This window comes from Cetorhinus maximus, chromosome 3 (assembly GCF_964194155.1).
Source record: "Cetorhinus maximus chromosome 3, sCetMax3.hap1.1, whole genome shotgun sequence".
Classification (NCBI taxonomy): domain Eukaryota; kingdom Metazoa; phylum Chordata; class Chondrichthyes; order Lamniformes; family Cetorhinidae; genus Cetorhinus; species Cetorhinus maximus.
Window position 1 is genome coordinate 108,787,412 of NC_135881.1, and position 17,409 is coordinate 108,804,820.

The 17,409-nt window shown below is 42.5% G+C and overlaps 1 protein-coding gene and 1 long non-coding RNA gene across 2 annotated transcripts in view; one reads left to right on the forward strand and one right to left on the reverse strand.

Moving 5' to 3' along the window:
• Positions 1-17,409, reverse strand: part of thsd7aa (thrombospondin, type I, domain containing 7Aa) — a 536,154-nt gene that overhangs the window by 320,839 nt on the left and 197,906 nt on the right. The gene's annotated exons all lie outside the window — the stretch shown is intronic.
• Positions 1-17,409, forward strand: part of LOC144678846 (uncharacterized) — a 47,370-nt gene that overhangs the window by 1,280 nt on the left and 28,681 nt on the right. The window contains exon 2 of the long non-coding RNA XR_013576196.1: positions 13,418-13,536. This is a non-coding gene — a long non-coding RNA (uncharacterized LOC144678846). The remainder of the gene's footprint in view (positions 1-13,417; positions 13,537-17,409) is intronic.

A 17,409-nucleotide genomic window follows, 5' to 3' on the forward strand; every position in this document is an offset into this window, starting at 1 on the left:
TCCCAATGCAGGATGTTAAATTTGGGACAGCTCTATATCGAGCAACACAAAAACTGTCCAGCTGCCACTCCTGCTTGCCCCACAAAAATAGTTCAAATATTCTTATTGGTGTCTCTTTGGTTGGAAACGAGTAGGCGACTGCAGAGCACATGCTCATGTCATGTAATAGCAATCGAGGTCCTTTGTACATTATCAAATCTCAATTAAAAGGGGCTTATCACTTGAAAGTGCAGGTGTTTGGCAGGTCCTTCTCAAAGTGGCTGTGGGCAGAGCATCAGCATTAATGGGCGGTAAGTTTATGCACCCCGTTTTGAGGCAATCATCACTCCATTAATGCCAATTTTGGCAAGTTAAAATCAACCCTATTATGTGGTGATGACAGGATCACAAATTTAACTGCAAACCTGCCCAGCTAATTTTCACTTGGCTCACACAAAGAACGGTCACTTTGCCAAGCTACTGGAGGGCCACCAGTACCCATAGAATATACACAAGTATGGATCAACCCTCAGAAGAGAAGAACATTTGCATTTAATTTTAGTTTGTGATTAAAGATGATACACTGCAATATTTTAGAAGATGCGCATGTTCAGATTATACCATGGGATGTTGGCGATGGCAGTATTCTAAGGGATTTTAAACTAAACCCAATATGTGCTCTGTACTTTCTAGTGTCAATAACCAACACAGTCTGGCAGAAGAGATTTGGAGGCCTTGAAGGCCTGAAACTTTGGGAAGAATTTTTCCACCATCAGGGGGGAAGTGCAGGAGCGGGTGCGGGCAGGTGCGCCTCCGATCGGCGCCCCCAATTGGGGGCGCACCGCCATTTTATGTGGGCGGGCCAATTAAAGCCTGCCCAGTGTGATGTCCACCAGGAAGCGCTATGCACTCCCTGTGCGGGTTGAGGGGGGGGGGAAATCCCTCAGCCAAGAGTGCGCTCTTTCGCGCATGAGCACGAAAGAACGCAATTATTTCCCTGAGGCTAAGTGCTGCCACAGGGAGATCGGCGCCAAATTTAAAAATGGTGCTGGTGCACAAACAAAATTTCCCTGACATGTTCCCCTCATGTGACACTCACATGAGTTGGGACATGTCCATCACTTTAAAGCATACATTTATTAAAATTTTAAAAACCCTCATGAAACCTCATCCCGCCCGTGGATAAGGTTTCATGCTTTTTCTGAAGCCCGCCAAGGCTCGTGGCCTGCCCGCCAACCTTAAGGTTGGACGGGCAGGTCCATTAATTATCTCAATTACTTTTTAAATGGCCTCAGCAGGCCGTTGACAGATCGGTGGGCGCACAGCTGATTTGGCTGCGCCCCCGCCGACCTGAAAATTGAAATGACGCAGGGTGACGTTGGGATTTCCGTCTGACGTCATCCCGTGTCATTTTGCATGTCAGGGAGCAGGTCCCACCCCCTGCTCGCCGACCTAAAGATCCTGGCCTTTGTTAACCACTTTAGTATACTTCTGTTGATATTTATGTATTGAATTAATGATTCAGCTACATTTTACACAGAACAAAGAGATAACAACATTATAATTAATTCCCTCTGTTCACTTCCTGTCAGGGAGATGATGACCTAAGAAAAGAGACAACTACCAGGCTGAAGTTAAAGCCGGTCAAACCAGCTGTGATTGAGTGAGGGTGTGAATCAGACTTTAACGAGCTTGCTTGAAATTTATCTTTCCTAAGAAGCAACTTGTCATGTCACAATAAATTGAAAGTCACACTGGATGAAAATCATGATGTTTTCAACAATGTTACTGAAAATGGCTTCAGGTTTTGGGTGATTCAGATCTTGTTTGTTTAATGATCTGGATTTTTTTCACATTACTTGGCCTTAAAATGTGAAAAAATACTGCTTTATTCTTCCCAAAAAACAATGTACGTCTCATGACGTCAATCAACCAATCACAAGATGCTGTTAGCTTAGTTTAGCAATTTAAGTTTTCAAATTACATTAGGCAAGATATAGCATATGATTGTTCCATTTAACGCAACATCAATAGAGCAGGCCAAAAAATTTCTTACAGGCACATTGCATGCTCCTACACTAACATTCAGTCTCATTTTAATACTTTATGGCATTCTAGGACTCATTGGCTTCTACCAATTTGGACTTTTCCTTTTCCCAGAATATAAAATGAATGTGATGTCCACGATTGAAAGAAAAAAGAATCAAACAACTTATTGGATTCAGTTAGGCATCACAAAATAATTAACTGAGTGCAGGAATATATAGTTATGAGTCAATAATAGAATTGCCAATGCATTCACTTGACTTATTTCCTAATATTTCCAAATTACTTATTGCATTGTGGTAGTACAACTAGTGCTGACAGAAATGTGGGGGATTGACGTTTTGCAAATGCAAATGAGGTAGCTTAATATCTCCAGCAGCATACTCCTTATTATGAATACATTGAGCATAAATCATGAGTCAGTGTTTCATTTGATTAAATAACCAGTCTTTCTGAAATACTTTCCCTAAATCAGACACAAATCCTCTCTGATCCTGATTGTGTAGGAAGGATTCAATTTGTTTTCCGAATTCTGCACTCATTGCGTTAACATACTTGGAAACCGTAATTGGTAGAATGACAGTGGAACTTCAAGGTACGATGAGACCTCAGTAGCCAGAACTGAGTACAAGGACCTATTTTATAAAAAGATGTAATTTTGTAATACAAATCGAGTCTAAATGACTATCCGAAATTGGTTTGTTATGAAATAATTAGTTAAAATAAGCAATTTATACTATTCTACAATAAAAGTTATACTTTGCAGAATCATCAGGGTTTGGAATTAACGTGTTTGAATATGTTTTATGTTAATTGAGATTCTGGGATTTTTAAACAATTTAAATTGTTATGGGAAATGAATTGCACAATTTTTGCTCATTTTAATTCATGTAAACCACAAAGCAGAGGCCTTTCTAATAATACTATTATTACATCATTAACTTTGAACTAGGCACAAGTGTGAGTTGCACAATTTGACTTTCTTCTGTGAAACTATCGGTTGTAAATACCTTAATAGTTGTAATGCTTGCATTTAAGATGCAAAGTTTTAATTTGTTTTTCCATTTTGGACAAAGGAAAATGATTTATCAAACTCTTATAACTTTCATGCCGATAGTGTAATTTTCATCCCTGCTATTATTTAGAAAAATAAATTGGAAGAATGTAGAAATTAGCAAATCACAAAAAATAAATGAATAAGAACAGAAAATGCTGAAAAGACTCAGAAGGTCTGGCAGCGTCTGTGGAGAGAGAAACAGTTAACGTTTCGAGTCCATATGACTCTTCTTCACATAGAGTCATACGGAGTCGAAATGTTAACTCTGTTTCTCTCTCCACAGATGCTGCCAGACCTGCTGAGTTTTTCTAGCATTTTCTGTTTTTATTTCAGATTTCCAGCATCCACAGCATTTTGCTTTTAACAAAAAATAAATTGGTCAGTTTGTGAAATCTCTATGCAAATGTTGCTCTGATGAGATGATTGAAGGTATAATGAAGGAAAATAAGTTATTTTTGGTACCTAATCTTGTCACTTTCAACATATACAGTATGAGATTCCTGGAATTCCACTCCGCCCACAGGCAAACTTTCATCTACACCTGGCCTATAGTAAATCTGGCAGGCACATGTACTTCTCCACCTCAAAACTTCCTCTTGTAGTGCCCCTGAAGGCTGGGAATACATGATGCAGAAGAGTCCCAGTCTTCCTTGCAGTCCTCCGACCTGCCTACTTTACACAGTTGGCCTTCTTTGGGATACCCCAAGGCTTCATCCTGAACAAGCCATTCTGGAATCGCGTATTCATTTCCTTACCCTTTGCAAATAGGTACATAAATGAACAGGAGCAATAGCTAAACCTATTTCTGAGTGTAACATCTCTAAATGAGTATGCAATTTATAGCAAATATGAACGTAGGAAATAGGAGCAAGAGTAGGCCATTTAGCCCCTTGAACCTGCTCCGCCATTCAACTAGGTTGTGGCTGATTTTCTACTTCAATGCCATTTTCCCACACTATCCTCATATCTCTTGAAGCCTTTAATATCTAAAAATGTATTGATCCCTGTCTTGAACATACTCAATGACTGAGCCTCCACAGCCCTCTGGGGTAGAGAATTCCAAAGATTCACCACCCTCTGAGTGAAGAAATTCCTCCTCATCTCAGTCCTAAATGGCCTACAACTCATCCTGAGACTGTGTATCCTGGTTCTGGGCCATCCTATCACCACCAGCCAGGGAAAACATCCTTCCTGCATTTACCATGTAGAGCCCTGTAATAATTGTGTACATTTAAATGAGATCACCTCTCATTCTTCTAAGCTCTAGAGAATAGAGGCCCAGTCTCCTCAATCTCTCCCTGTAGGACAATCCTGCCATCCCAGGAATCAGTCTGGTGAACCATCGCTGCACTCCCTCTATGGCAAATATATCCTTCCTTCGGTAAGGGAACCAAAACTGTTCACAATACTTCAGGCGTGGTCTCACCAAGGCTCCATACAATTGCAGCAAGACCTCTTTCCTCCTGTAGTTAAATCCACTTGCAATAAAGGCCAAAATATCATTTGCCTTCCTAATTGTTTGCTGCACCTGCATGTTAGCTTTCAGTGACTCATGAACAACGACACCCAGGTTGCTTTGGACATCAACACTTTCCAATCTCTCACCATTTAAGAAATACTCTACTTCTATTTTTCCTACCAAAGTGGATAACTTCACATTTTGCACATTATAAACCATCTGTCATTTTCTTGCCCACTCATTAAGCCTGTCTAAATCCCCTTGGAGCCTCCCTGCATCCTCCTCACAACTCACAAAAGTAGGCAGGAATGTGTCATCAGCAAATTTGGAAATATTACAATTGATCCTCACATCCAAATCATTGATCTAGATTGTGAATCACTGGGGTTCAAGCACTGATCCTTGCGATACCCCACTAGCTTACCAAGCTGAAAATGACATGTTTATTCCTGCCCTGTTTTCTGTCCATTAACCAATTCTCAATCCATGCCAGTTTATTACACCTATCTCATGTGTTCTAATTTTGTGTACTAACATTTTATGTGGGACCTTATCGAAAGCCTTCTGAAAATCCAAATACACCACATCCTCTGGTTCCCCCTTATTTATTCTGCCTGTTACATCCTCAAAAAATTCCAGCAGGTTTGTCAAACATCATTTTCCTTTCATGTTAACTCTGCCCATTCCTACCATTATTTTCTAAGTGTCCAGTTATCACATCCTTTTTAATAGAATCTAACATTTTCCCTACTACAGATGTCAGGTTAATAGGTCTGTAATTCCTTGTTTTCTCTTTCCTTCCTGTCTTAAGTGGGGCTACATTTGCCACCTTCCATTCTGCAGGAACCATTCCAGAATCTATAGAATTTTGAAAGATGACCACCAATGCATCCTCCATCTCTACTGCCAACTCTTTCAATGCTCTGGGATGTAGATCATCAAGTCCAGGGGATTTATCAGCTTTCAATCCCAATAATTTCTCTAGTTTTTTTTTTAATAATGCTAATCTGTTTCAATCCCTCATGCTCACTAGTCCCTTGGTTCTCTAGTATTTTTGGGACAATTTTTGTATCTTCCTTGGTGAAGACAGACACTTAAGGCAGGATTTTCCAGCCCTGCCCGCCACCCGGATCATCTGGTCCCAACAAAAGTCAACGGGCTTTTTGCAGGGCAGCTGCATCTCCCGTGGCGGATCCCACCACGGCAGGGCCAGAAAATCCCAGGCAAAGTAGTTGTTTAGTTTCTCTACATTTCCTTATTCCCCATTATGAATTCTCCTGTCTCTACCTGTAATAGACCCACATTTATCTTTGGTAATCTTTTCCTTTCTACATACCTATAGAAGCTTTTACAGTCGTTTTTTTATGTTTCTCGTCTGTTTACTCTCATTCTATTTTCTCTCTCTTTATCAGTTTCATGGTTCTCCTTTGCTGAATTCTATAAAGCTCCCAATCCTCAGGCTTACTACTCTTTTGGCTACTCTTTAAGCCTCTTCCTTTGAACTAATGCAACCTTTAACTTGTTAACCATGGTTGCATCACTTTTCTTGTTGGGTTTTTTTCCTGCAAGGAATGTATATTTGTTGTAAATCATGTATTAATTCCTTGAATGCTAGTCATTGCCTATCTACCATCACACCTTTTAATGCTGATAAATAACTAAAATTTAGTTATTAATTTAAAATTAAATTAATTTGCATCGTTCTCCGTTACTAAATATCTCTGAAACAGTACTTAATATTACCAAAAGATTCCAAATAAATGCCCATGATTAAATTTGGATTTTTATTCAGAACCTCCCTCCTAACTTGAATAATGAATAATAATTGAATAACAGCAAGCAGTCTCAAGGTTTATTGTCAGGAATTCAGTCATTTATGAGATCGTTTCAATCAATGATGAGATATGAGTAACGCTGACAAGGCCAGCATTTATTGCCATCCCTTATTGCCCTTGAGAAGGTGATCATGAGCCGCCTTCTTGAACCGCTGCAGTTCATGTGGTGAAGCACACCCATAATTCTGTTGGGGGGGAGGGGGTAGTTCCAGAAGTTCCAGAAATTTGACCCAGTGACACAGAGAAGGAGCAGCAATATAGGTTGCTGTGTGACTTGGAGGGGAGCTTGCAGGTGATGGGTTTACCATGCACCTGCTGTCCTTTTTTTTGATGTCACAATAAGAAAAACATATAGAAGTATAGATTGTGAAACTGCTGTAAAGTGATCAATTCTATCAAAATTCTTCATAGACATCATAGACCTTGCTTATTCAGAATCACAGGATCAATAATTCACACTTAAAATAAGGAAACTAGGTAGTACAACCAGCTGATGTTTGAGGCAATATCACATGTTTTAGACAAATGTCTAAAATCTAATATTTTCAGTAACCATGCTGAGGACCTCAGGAGGAGGCCAAGATAGATCATCCACCCAGCATTTCTGGCTGAAAATGGTTGCAAATGCTTCAGCCTTGTCTTTTTCACTGCTGTGCTGGACTCCCCCATGATTGAGGATGGGATATTTGTGGAGCCCCGTCCTCTGGTTAATTGTTTAATTATCCACCAATATCATGGCTGGATGTGGCAGGACTGTAGAGCTTAGATCTGATCCGTTGGTTGTAGCTCAGCTGTCTATCGCTGCTTCGCCAGTTTGGCATGCAAGTAGTCCTGTGTTGTAACTTCACCAGGTAGACACCTATATTTTTTTAGAGATACCTGGTGCTGTACCTGGCATGCCTCCTACACCCTTTATTCAACCAGGATTGATGGTAATGGTAGTGTGGGAAAATGCCGGGCTATGAGGTTACAGATTGTGGTTGAATACAATTCTGCTGCTGTTGATGGCTCACAGTGCCTCTTTGGTGCCCAGTTTAGAGTTGCTTGATTCAATTTGCTTTGAAATTTTGGTAGTGCATATTAAATCTAATTTCTATTTAAAGGGAGAGAAAGGAACCTGTTGACTGTATATTAATTTTGTTTAATTGTAGCTAGGCCATCAATTGAGCCCTATAAATAGATACAGACTAAAACTATAATTGTTACATTAGGATGTGTATGCTTGTAATGTGTAACTCTGCAAATAAATGTAAAAATGTGTAAAGATTGGCTCCACTTCAATCGTTCAAAAGGCTTTCTGGAGTAGAACACTCTGGACGTGACCCCATCACTTTAATTCCATTTTTTTCTCCTTATTTATTTTTCTTTTTACCACTCCCAGATCCTGTTCATCTTATGTCATGCCTCTTTTCACTACTCCTCTCTCAGGTATTCAGCCTTCCCAATTCCCTACTCTAACCTTCAGTACCCCTCCATGTTTCTGCTCTTTTGCCATCTCTCCAGCTTGATTCCTTTTCGGATAAGCCACAGCTTCTCTCTGTACCTCTCTTGGCATGCTCCTAATGGACTCATCAAGGGACCTGGCATTGGTTTGAGCAGCAACCCCAACTGTCCTATCCTACTCTCTTACCAAACCTTCCACCCAGCACATCTGCTGGGTGCTAACATTGCCGATCTCTTCCTTTCCACCTCAACCATCACACTCCTGACTGTGTGGACTCTGCCAGTGGAGCAGATCTCGCCGCACCTCAATGCATTTTCCTCTAAAATGTCAGTCCGCTTGTGAACAAGGCCCTTGCCACCCATGAACTTATTGTGGATGATTGCATCAACATCATGACCTTAATGAAGCCTGGTTGAGGTGTGATAACACTTTCCCCCTAAATGAAGCCTCCTCACTTTCCACTGTTTGCCATGTCAAGACTGTCCTGGTAGTGGCCTGGTTGTTATTGCCAAATTACACCTTGGCTTGATCTCCTGGCCTCTGGCACTTTCTCCTCATTAGAGCATCTCACCTCGTTCCACCCCTCTTATATCGTATTCAAAATCATTGTTTTCTACCACCCTCACAAATACAATAAAAATGTTTGCAAGAAATATTTTCACTGTTTCCCTCCATTAGCCTTTGCACCATTGTGATTTCAATGTGCATCTCAACTCATTATGTTCTCTCTCCTCTGAGTTCACTGTCCTCTTATCCTCCCTAAATATCTCCCTCCTCATAAACTCCCTAATCCATATTCACAGCAACCCCCTAAACTTACCACCTCACATCGTCTTGCTGATTCCATCATATCAATCACAGATAAGCTCAACTCTGATCATACCCTTGTATCACTCTCCACCCCAAACCTACCTACTTCAGTATCAGCCCCTGGAAAAAATAACTGTCCACTAATTCACTTACAACTGCACTTTCAAAATCCCAACCGTCTATTCTTTGGCTTTTCATACACCACAGCAATTCTCCAGTTACTGATTTGCTTACTGTGCCCTCACCTCCACTATTGATGCCCTAGCACCCAGTGAAACCATTACTCTTTATGACCCTGGCCATTCCGCCAGGTACAGCCCTCAGCTCAGCTTCCTTATGTCCAATAGATGCAGACTTGAAAGGATATGACAGATAACTATTTAGCCATTCATCGCTAGATCTGGCTGGACCACATAAGCACTATTGAGACCTATTCTGCCTGCTAAAACTGCTTACTGTTACAGGATAATCCCCAGCTCCTTTTCTCTACTGCAAATCATCTTAAACTCTTCTCATCAGTCTCCTCCATCCTCACCTCGAAGAACAAGTGCGAGGAACTCATGGACTTTTTCATTAAGATCGAGACCATCTGATTAGCTGCCTCTGCAACTTCCCTCCATTCCACAAGCCCACCGGGCCAAATTTCCTCTTAAAGTTTCCCCCTACTTAGCCCTGAATTTGCATCTTTCTTTAATTTCTCTCCTATGTCCCTCATGCCCCTTTCCAAGCTCACATTGTCCATGAGACCCACCTCCTGCTCCCTTGACCCTATTCCCAGTATACTGCTGATCAGCCAACTTTCCCTCCTAACCTGCATGTGAGCTGATGTTATTAAGCATTCTTTCTCTTCAGGTGTTGTGCCCCTCTCCCCTAAATCTGCCCTCATAACCCCTCACCACGAAAAAGCAACACTGTCCTTGCGAACTACCAACATAACTCCAATCTTCAGTTCCTCTCCAAAGCCCTTGAATATGCTGTCAACTCCCAAATCCATGCCTTACTTTCTGAGAACCATGTTTCAATCTCTCCAACCAGGCTGCCACATTACCGAAATGGCCCTTATCAAAGCCACAAATGGCATTGTATGTGACTGTGACAAAGGCAAACTGTCCCTCCTCATCCTTTGTGATCTGTGTGCAGTCTTTGACATGGTTGACCACACCATCCTCCTCTTACACCTCTCCAATGTCATCCATCTGGGTGGATCTGCACTTGCCTGATTCCATTCTTCACTATCTAATTGTAGTCAGAGAATTTATCCTTGGCCCCCTCCTAGTTCTCATCTACATGCTGCCCCTAGCAACACAACCTGAAAGCACAGCCTGAGTTTTCAAATGTATGCTGACTACGCCCAGCTCTCCTTCTCCACCACCTCACTTGACTTCTCCATTTTTGTTAAATTATTAGACTGCTCATGCGACATCCAGTATTGGATGAGCAGAAATTTCCTCCAATTAAATCTTGGGAAGACTGAAACAATTGTTTTCAGTACCTGTTCCAAACTCTGTCCCCTCGCTACTGTCTCCATCTCTCTCCATCTCTCTCCCTGGCAGCTGTCCAAGACTGAAACAGACTGTTTGCAACCTTGGTGCAATATTTGACCCTGAAATGAGCTTCTGATCACGTAGCGGCATCATCGTTATGACTGCCTATATCCGTCACCGTAACATCACCTGATTTTTTCCTGTATCAGTTCATTTGCTTCTGAAACCTTCAATACCTGTAGGCTCCCGGTTGGGCCCCCACATTCTACCATCTGTAAACTTGATGTCACCCAAAACTCTGCTGTTCATTTTCTGACTTTCACCAAGTCCCATTTACCTGTTGCCCGTGTTTTGCTGAATTACTTTGGCTCCCAGTCAAGTTACGCTTCTCACTCTTGCTTTCAAATCTCTCCATGGCCTCACTCCTCTCTATCTCTTGTAATCTCCCCCAGCCCCACAACCAACAAGATATCTATGTTCCTTTAATCTGGCCTCTTGAGCATTCCTGATTTTAATCACCCCACCATTCATGACTGTGCCTTCAGCTGATTAAGCCATGAGCTCTGAAACTCTCTCCTTGAACCTCTTCTCCTAGCTACCTCACTTTCCTCCTTTAAGACACTCCCTAAAACCTACTGCTTTGATCCAACATTTGTTCAGCTGACTTAATATCTACACATGTGACTTTGCCATTTTTTAAAATCATGCTCCTCTGTGGTGTCTTGGGACACGATCACATTAAAGGAGCTATATAAACATATGTTGTTATTGTTGTTAATGATTTAGGGCTGAGTTTTATGGAATGGAACCAATCACAACAGGAGGCTGGCAGCATGTTGGGAACCCATTTGTTTTAGCAGGCTTTCAGCCACAGCATCATCATCCCATTTCTGGGTTTCCCAGCCATTCACAGCATCTATATTGAAAAGAATCAGCACTCCAGCAAAGGAAGGATCTTAACTAAAGGGAGTCAGGCAGGGGTCAGAATAGCTGCAGTCAACCTTTACTATGTACATGAAGAAATGAATCACAGAAATGTTGCAGCACAGATGGAGACCACTCGGCCTATTGTGTCTATGCCAGCCCACTGTAGGAGCAATTACTAAGTGCAATTCCCCCGCCTTCTCCCTATAGCCCTACACACTCTTTCTTTTCAGATAACAATTCAATTCCCTCTTGTATGCCTCAGTTGAACCGCCACACTCTTGGGCAGTGCATTCCAGACCAATTCTAAGAACTTGCTGCAGGAAAAGGTTTTTTTCTCATGTTGCCATTGCTTCTTTTACCAATTACCTTAAATCTGTGCCCTCTTGTTCTCCATCCTTCCACCAATGGGAACAGTTTTTCCCTATTCACTCTGTCCAGACCGGTCATGATTTTGAATGCCTCTATCAAATCTCCTCTCAACCTTTTCTTTTCCAAGGAAAACAATCCCAACTTCTCCAATCTATCTACATAACTGAAATTCCTTATCCCTAGGGCCATTCTCGTAAATCTTTTCTACTCTCTCTAATGCCTTCACATCTTTTCTGTAGTGTGGCTCCCAGAACTGGATGCAATACTCCAGTTGAGGCCGAACCAGTGTTCAATACAAGATAACTTCCATGTTTTTATACTCTATGCCCCTATTAATAAGGCCTAGGATGATGGATGCTTTATTGATCGTGGTCTAATCCTAGACCTATGCACATATACAGCCAAGTCCCTCTGCTCCTGCACCCACTTTAGAGCTGTACCCTTTATTTCGTATTGTCTCTGTGTTCTTCCTACAAAAATGAATCATTTTATGCTTCTCTGCATTAAATTTCATCTGCCATTAGTCTGTCCATTCCACCAACATATGTCCTTTTGAAGTTTGACACTATCCTCCTCATGGTTCACAATACTTCAAGTTTCGTATCATGTGCAAATTTTGAAATTGTGCCTGTACACCAAGGTCTGGGTCATTAATATATATCAGGAAGAGCGAGGATTCTATCAATGACTTTTGGGGAACTCCACTACGAATAATTTTCCAGTCTGGAGAACATTCATTAACCACTACTCTCATTCCTGTAACTCATCCAATTTCATATCCATGTTACTACTGTCACTTTTATTCCAGGATCGATAAATTTGCCCATAAATCTGTTGTGTGGCACTTTATCAAAAGCCTTCTGGCAGTCCATGGTACTCCACATCAACATCATTACCCTAATCAGCCATCTCTGTTACCTAATCAAAAACTCCAGCAAGTTAGCTAAAGACAATTTGCTTTCCTTAACTAACTCACATTTGCCCAAGTTACTACTAATTTTGTCTCCAGTTATTATTTTTAGAAGCTTCACCACCACCAAGGTTAAACTGATTGGCCTGCATTGGCTGGGCATATCCTTACAACCTTTTTTGAACAAGCATGTAACCTTTGCAGTTCTCCAGTCCTCTGAATCCATCCCCGAGTCTAAGGAAGATGTAGGAGGGATGCCCCTTGCTCTCCCTTCAGCTCACTGACTCTTCCCTTGAGGTCATGCAGGAGACAGCGAGGACCAAGTAAGAAGTGCTCTTCCCTGAAGATGGGAGGAAAATCCAACCATGATGACGATGTGTTATATCCTCAGGATGAAAGGAAGAGGTCAGTTACGCTGGTGTAAAAGGTGTGATTAAAAGTAGCCGATGCAGTCAGCAACCAGAATATGGTGCCAAAGACCTGGATATGGTGTCAAATAAGGTTTAAATGACCTCATTAGGACAGGAAAGGTGAGTGACATACCATTTTCAGGTGTCAGCTATCACTCTTTCACCTCCTTAACTTTCTTCTGCACAGCACTCCTCTGACCAAAACACCATACAGTTTCACACAACCCTTTCTCTCCAGGCACCTCCTCAAATTTCCATGTGAATAGACATCACTCACGCTCACCCTCATTACTTTGGCAACTTGCACACATCCCTCACAGTCATCCTCCACAAACTGCACTTCTCACGCTCGTAACTCTGCTTTTCTCATTGGAGGAAAAGACAGCACACAACTCCAGGTGCAGCAGAAAACAAGGGATGGACCTGACACCAAAGCCTCCCTGACCGCATCGGAGGAGAAAGCTTTGGAGATCAGCAGGGTGCATCACCATTGTGTGTAGGTAATGGAGAGATGAGAGTCTCCCACTGACCTGTTGACTGAACTAGATATGACACTGCAACTTGGCGCTTAACAGTCAGTCACTTTGAATTACTTTCACTACAAACTGAAATGTGATGATGTGCACAATGTAGGCATCCAACCTTTTCCACATGTCAGATCTAATCAAAGTCTTTCATTTCACACAGGTTTTTCAAGAGTGACAGAGGAGCTGGACCAGGAAGAGACTGAGGAATCTTCAGAGAATGTTGCCCACCTTCCACCAACACAGATACACATAGCTATCTCTACTGCAGGCCCCAGCAAGGTAAGTTGTCACACAATGAAGAGCACATCATGTGCGAACAGGAATATGTGTTGGAGACAGGGGCAGCAGCTGAGATTCGTCTTTCTGAGGAGACAGGATGCTCTAAGCTCTGCTCAGCTGCACATAGGTGCTGAGCCTTAGGGGTTATCCATAAAAAGGAACTTGTGGAGTGGCAAAGGAAATGTGTGCACTTCAGTTAGCGTTTCTGGAGGCAGTGCATTCCCTTGGAGAGAGATTGAAGGATTCTGTCTCCATCCTGAGTGTCATGATATCTCAGGAACTTACACTGATGTCCACCTTTAGGGGAAGAGTGGCCACCTCCATGGAGAATCATACGTGGCAGGCAACTGAGTGCATGCTGACCCTGGCCAACGGCCTTCACAACTTCAACTTTAAAAAAAGATGGAGGAAATGCTCACCTTGCTATCTCAACACCTTAGTGGAAATGCAGGCAAATGTTCACCAGCACTTGGCCTGCAGAGAAATGCGGAAGGGTCATAAAAGGGAACATGAAGAAAGGGCACATGGCAATGGGCAGTCTTCTCAAGGTTCTTCCACTTCTCATTCTTTGCCTCCTACCCCCCGAGAGAGAGCCCACTGTCCCCTGCCCTGATGACTAAATCTGCCCCTGCAGAGGCCTTCACAGCTCCAAAACCCAGAAAACGTCAGTCACAGCATTTCATTTTTGGAGCAGGGCAAAGAGAAGTCTACCTCTAGCTCTGCTGAAGTCACGTGGGAGTAATAGGAAGTTGATCAGAAAGACATAAGGCAGAATTTTACGTCCCACGGGCGGGCGCGCGCCCGACCCGATTGTGTGCAAAATCGTGCGAGATGACATTGGGCAAGCGTCCCGATGTTATCGCACATTTGCGCAATATTTCAATCGGCGGGTGCACGTGGAAGTCGGAAGCATGCCCACCGACACTTAAGCGGGCAACTAAGCCCACTAACGGCACAATTGTCTGCAATTTTTCATGGCTCGTCCAACCTTATAGTTGGCGGACGGGCGAATCGACCAGGTGGCCTTTACATTTTTCATCAAACCTCATCCAAGGACGGGATGAAATTTCCGTTAGGAAATTTTTAAAAAATGAATATCTAGGGACAGCATTTTGATGAGGTATGCATTCAGGTGCTTGATTGTGATGCACGCACATTTTTTTTGCAGCTTTTTACAGCTTTATTTCATTATTTGCAGATCTGCAGCCCTTGAGGCAGCTGTCTGCCTTCAGGGAACTCTCTCGCTGCGCTCACCCATGCCTGTGGTGACATCATCACCTGCCCTCTTCCCACCCCCACCTTGGCAGCGCTAAGCTTTTCAGCGCATGTTTCACACTGGCTGGCCATTAATTGGCCAGCCAGTGTGAAATTGCGGTCAGGGGTCCGTTTCCCGGCCGCTCCGGGGCCCTCCGATCGCGCGCGCCCGATGACTGAAAAATTCAGGCTATAATAGTTGCACTAGGGGATACATGTGTGCATGTAACAAAGTTCATGCTATTATGTTTATGTTTATTTCAATGACTTAAACACTTTATTGAACTCCTGTACAGGTCAGACAGGTTGCTTTCAGTTCTGTTCTGCTGCAATGACCTCGCAGGACAGTATGTTAGTGCTATTGGGGGGTTTAAACTAACTTGGCAGGTGTATCAAAACCAGACTGTAGCGTTAGAAAGGAGAAACAAGGTGTACAAAGATTGGAAGAGGCAGATAGTACTGGAATAATAGTAAGGTATGGAGTGGGGGGTGGGGGGGGGCGGTCAGACTAAAAGGGGATACAGTAAGGTCTAAATCAGGTTTACAGTGCATCAACATAAATACATGAAATGTAGTAAATGAGCTACAAGCACAAATAGCCAAATGGGAATATGATGTCGTGGCAATACCAGAGACCTGATTTGAACAAACGCAGGACTGGGTACTAAATATTTCTAAATACAAGGTGTTCAGGAAAGATAGGGAAGGAAAAAAGAGAGGTGGTAGTACTGATTAAGGAGAATATTATGATGATGGAGAACGAAAGGATAAACTAGAGAGGTCAAGAACTAAATCTATCAGGTTGGAGTTAAGAAACAATCGAGGTACTATTGCACCACTGGGTGTATTCTATAGGCTTCCAACATGTGGGGAAGATATAGAGCAGCAAATTTGCAGGGGAAATTACAGAGAGGTGAAGAAACTATAGAGTAGTGATAATGGGGACTTTGTTTATCCTAATATAGACGGGGACAGTAACAGTACAAAGGGAACAAGAGTTTCTGAGATGCGTTCAGGAGAATCTCTAGATCAATATGTTTTTAGTCCAATAAAGACTGAGGTATTGCTGGATTTGGTTCTGGGAAATGAGATGGACCAAGAGAATCAAGTGTTAGTAGGGGGACATTTAGGAGACAGTGATCATAACATTGTAATGTTTAGATTAGTTATAGAAAAGTACAAGGAGCAATCTAGGCTAAAAATATTAATTGGAGGGTGGCCAATTTCAGTGGGAGCAGATCTGTTCCAGGTAAATTGGAATGATTGAACAATTCTGATTGGCTGGCAATTCTCTGGTTGCTAAGTGCCACCAGGAACAGTGGCCACTGCTGGGACTACAGTTCTTGAATTTTCAGTGTTGTATTTTATCTGATTTTCATTTTCACTTTTTGTTTAATTACCATCTCACTCTGCAAGCATTTTAATTCTGTCTTCTTCTCACTCCCTCCTTGTCTGTCCTCTTCAAATCTTCCTGTCCAGCTCACACTCCTTCCTCTTCATTCCAATATCTTTACCCATCCCAATCTCTTCCCTTGGCCTTTATGTTAAAAGTATCACATCAGACTCTGATTCTGCTGTCATAAAGAGGTGTACCTGATATTGAAAATAAAAAAATGCTGGAAATATTTAGCAAGTCAGGCAACATTTGTCCTGATGAAAGGTCATCAACCTGAAACGTTAACTGTTTCTTTCCACAAATGCTGCCTGACCTGCTGAGTATTTACAGCACTTTTTGTTTTATTTAGATTTCAAACACCCACAGTATTCTGCTTTTGTATTAGTGTACAATATATTGTCATTCTGAAGCTCCTAACTGTTGTAGAGACAAGACAGAAAAAAGTATCAGAGAGACAAAAAGGATCTGAAAGAATCAGGCAGAGGATGGAATTAAAGGGAAAGAGCAAAAAGAAAAAGGATATGAGAAATAAAAACAGAAAATGAAAATAGGAAGAGAAGATAATAAAAAATGAAGACATGAAATTTACAGATCAGAACATGTTATATCTTCTGGTTCCCAGAAGTTCAAAATAACCACACTTTTAGACTCAAATGCTGCAGCTTCATCGAGTGTACTTTTGGGCCTAGAACTTTCGATCTTTGGTGGGTCATACCCCAGAGGTACCCCAGAATATGTGTTGCAGGGCCCCCCACCCCCACTTCCCCGGAATTTTCCACGCAAGGACTGCAGGGCAATTGCCTGGAAGTTCAAACTTTAAATTGGAGACTTTGGATGGTTCTGATCATCTTAGCAGAATAGCTACCCAGGAAAAGTTAGAAGAGTTAAAACCACTCCTAACCCCTGGGTAACTATGCTATTGGCCCCCTGAATCCCCACTAGACCCTCCCGACTACAAACCCCACCACCCCCACACCACCCCTCCCAATTACCTTCCTGAACCCCCAATTACCTCCTTAGCCCCCTGACTAACTACCCCCACCAAACTGGACCCCATGATTACCACCACTACCCACCCCCCAAGCTACCCTCCCATCTACCTCCCAAAACCCACCAATCCCCAAGTAGTCGGTGGATGTGGGGTTAGTCGGGCGGGGGGGCAGTCGGGAAGATGGGGTGGCTAGTCAGGAGGGTGGGGTGAGGTAGTTTTTCTGAGGGTGGGG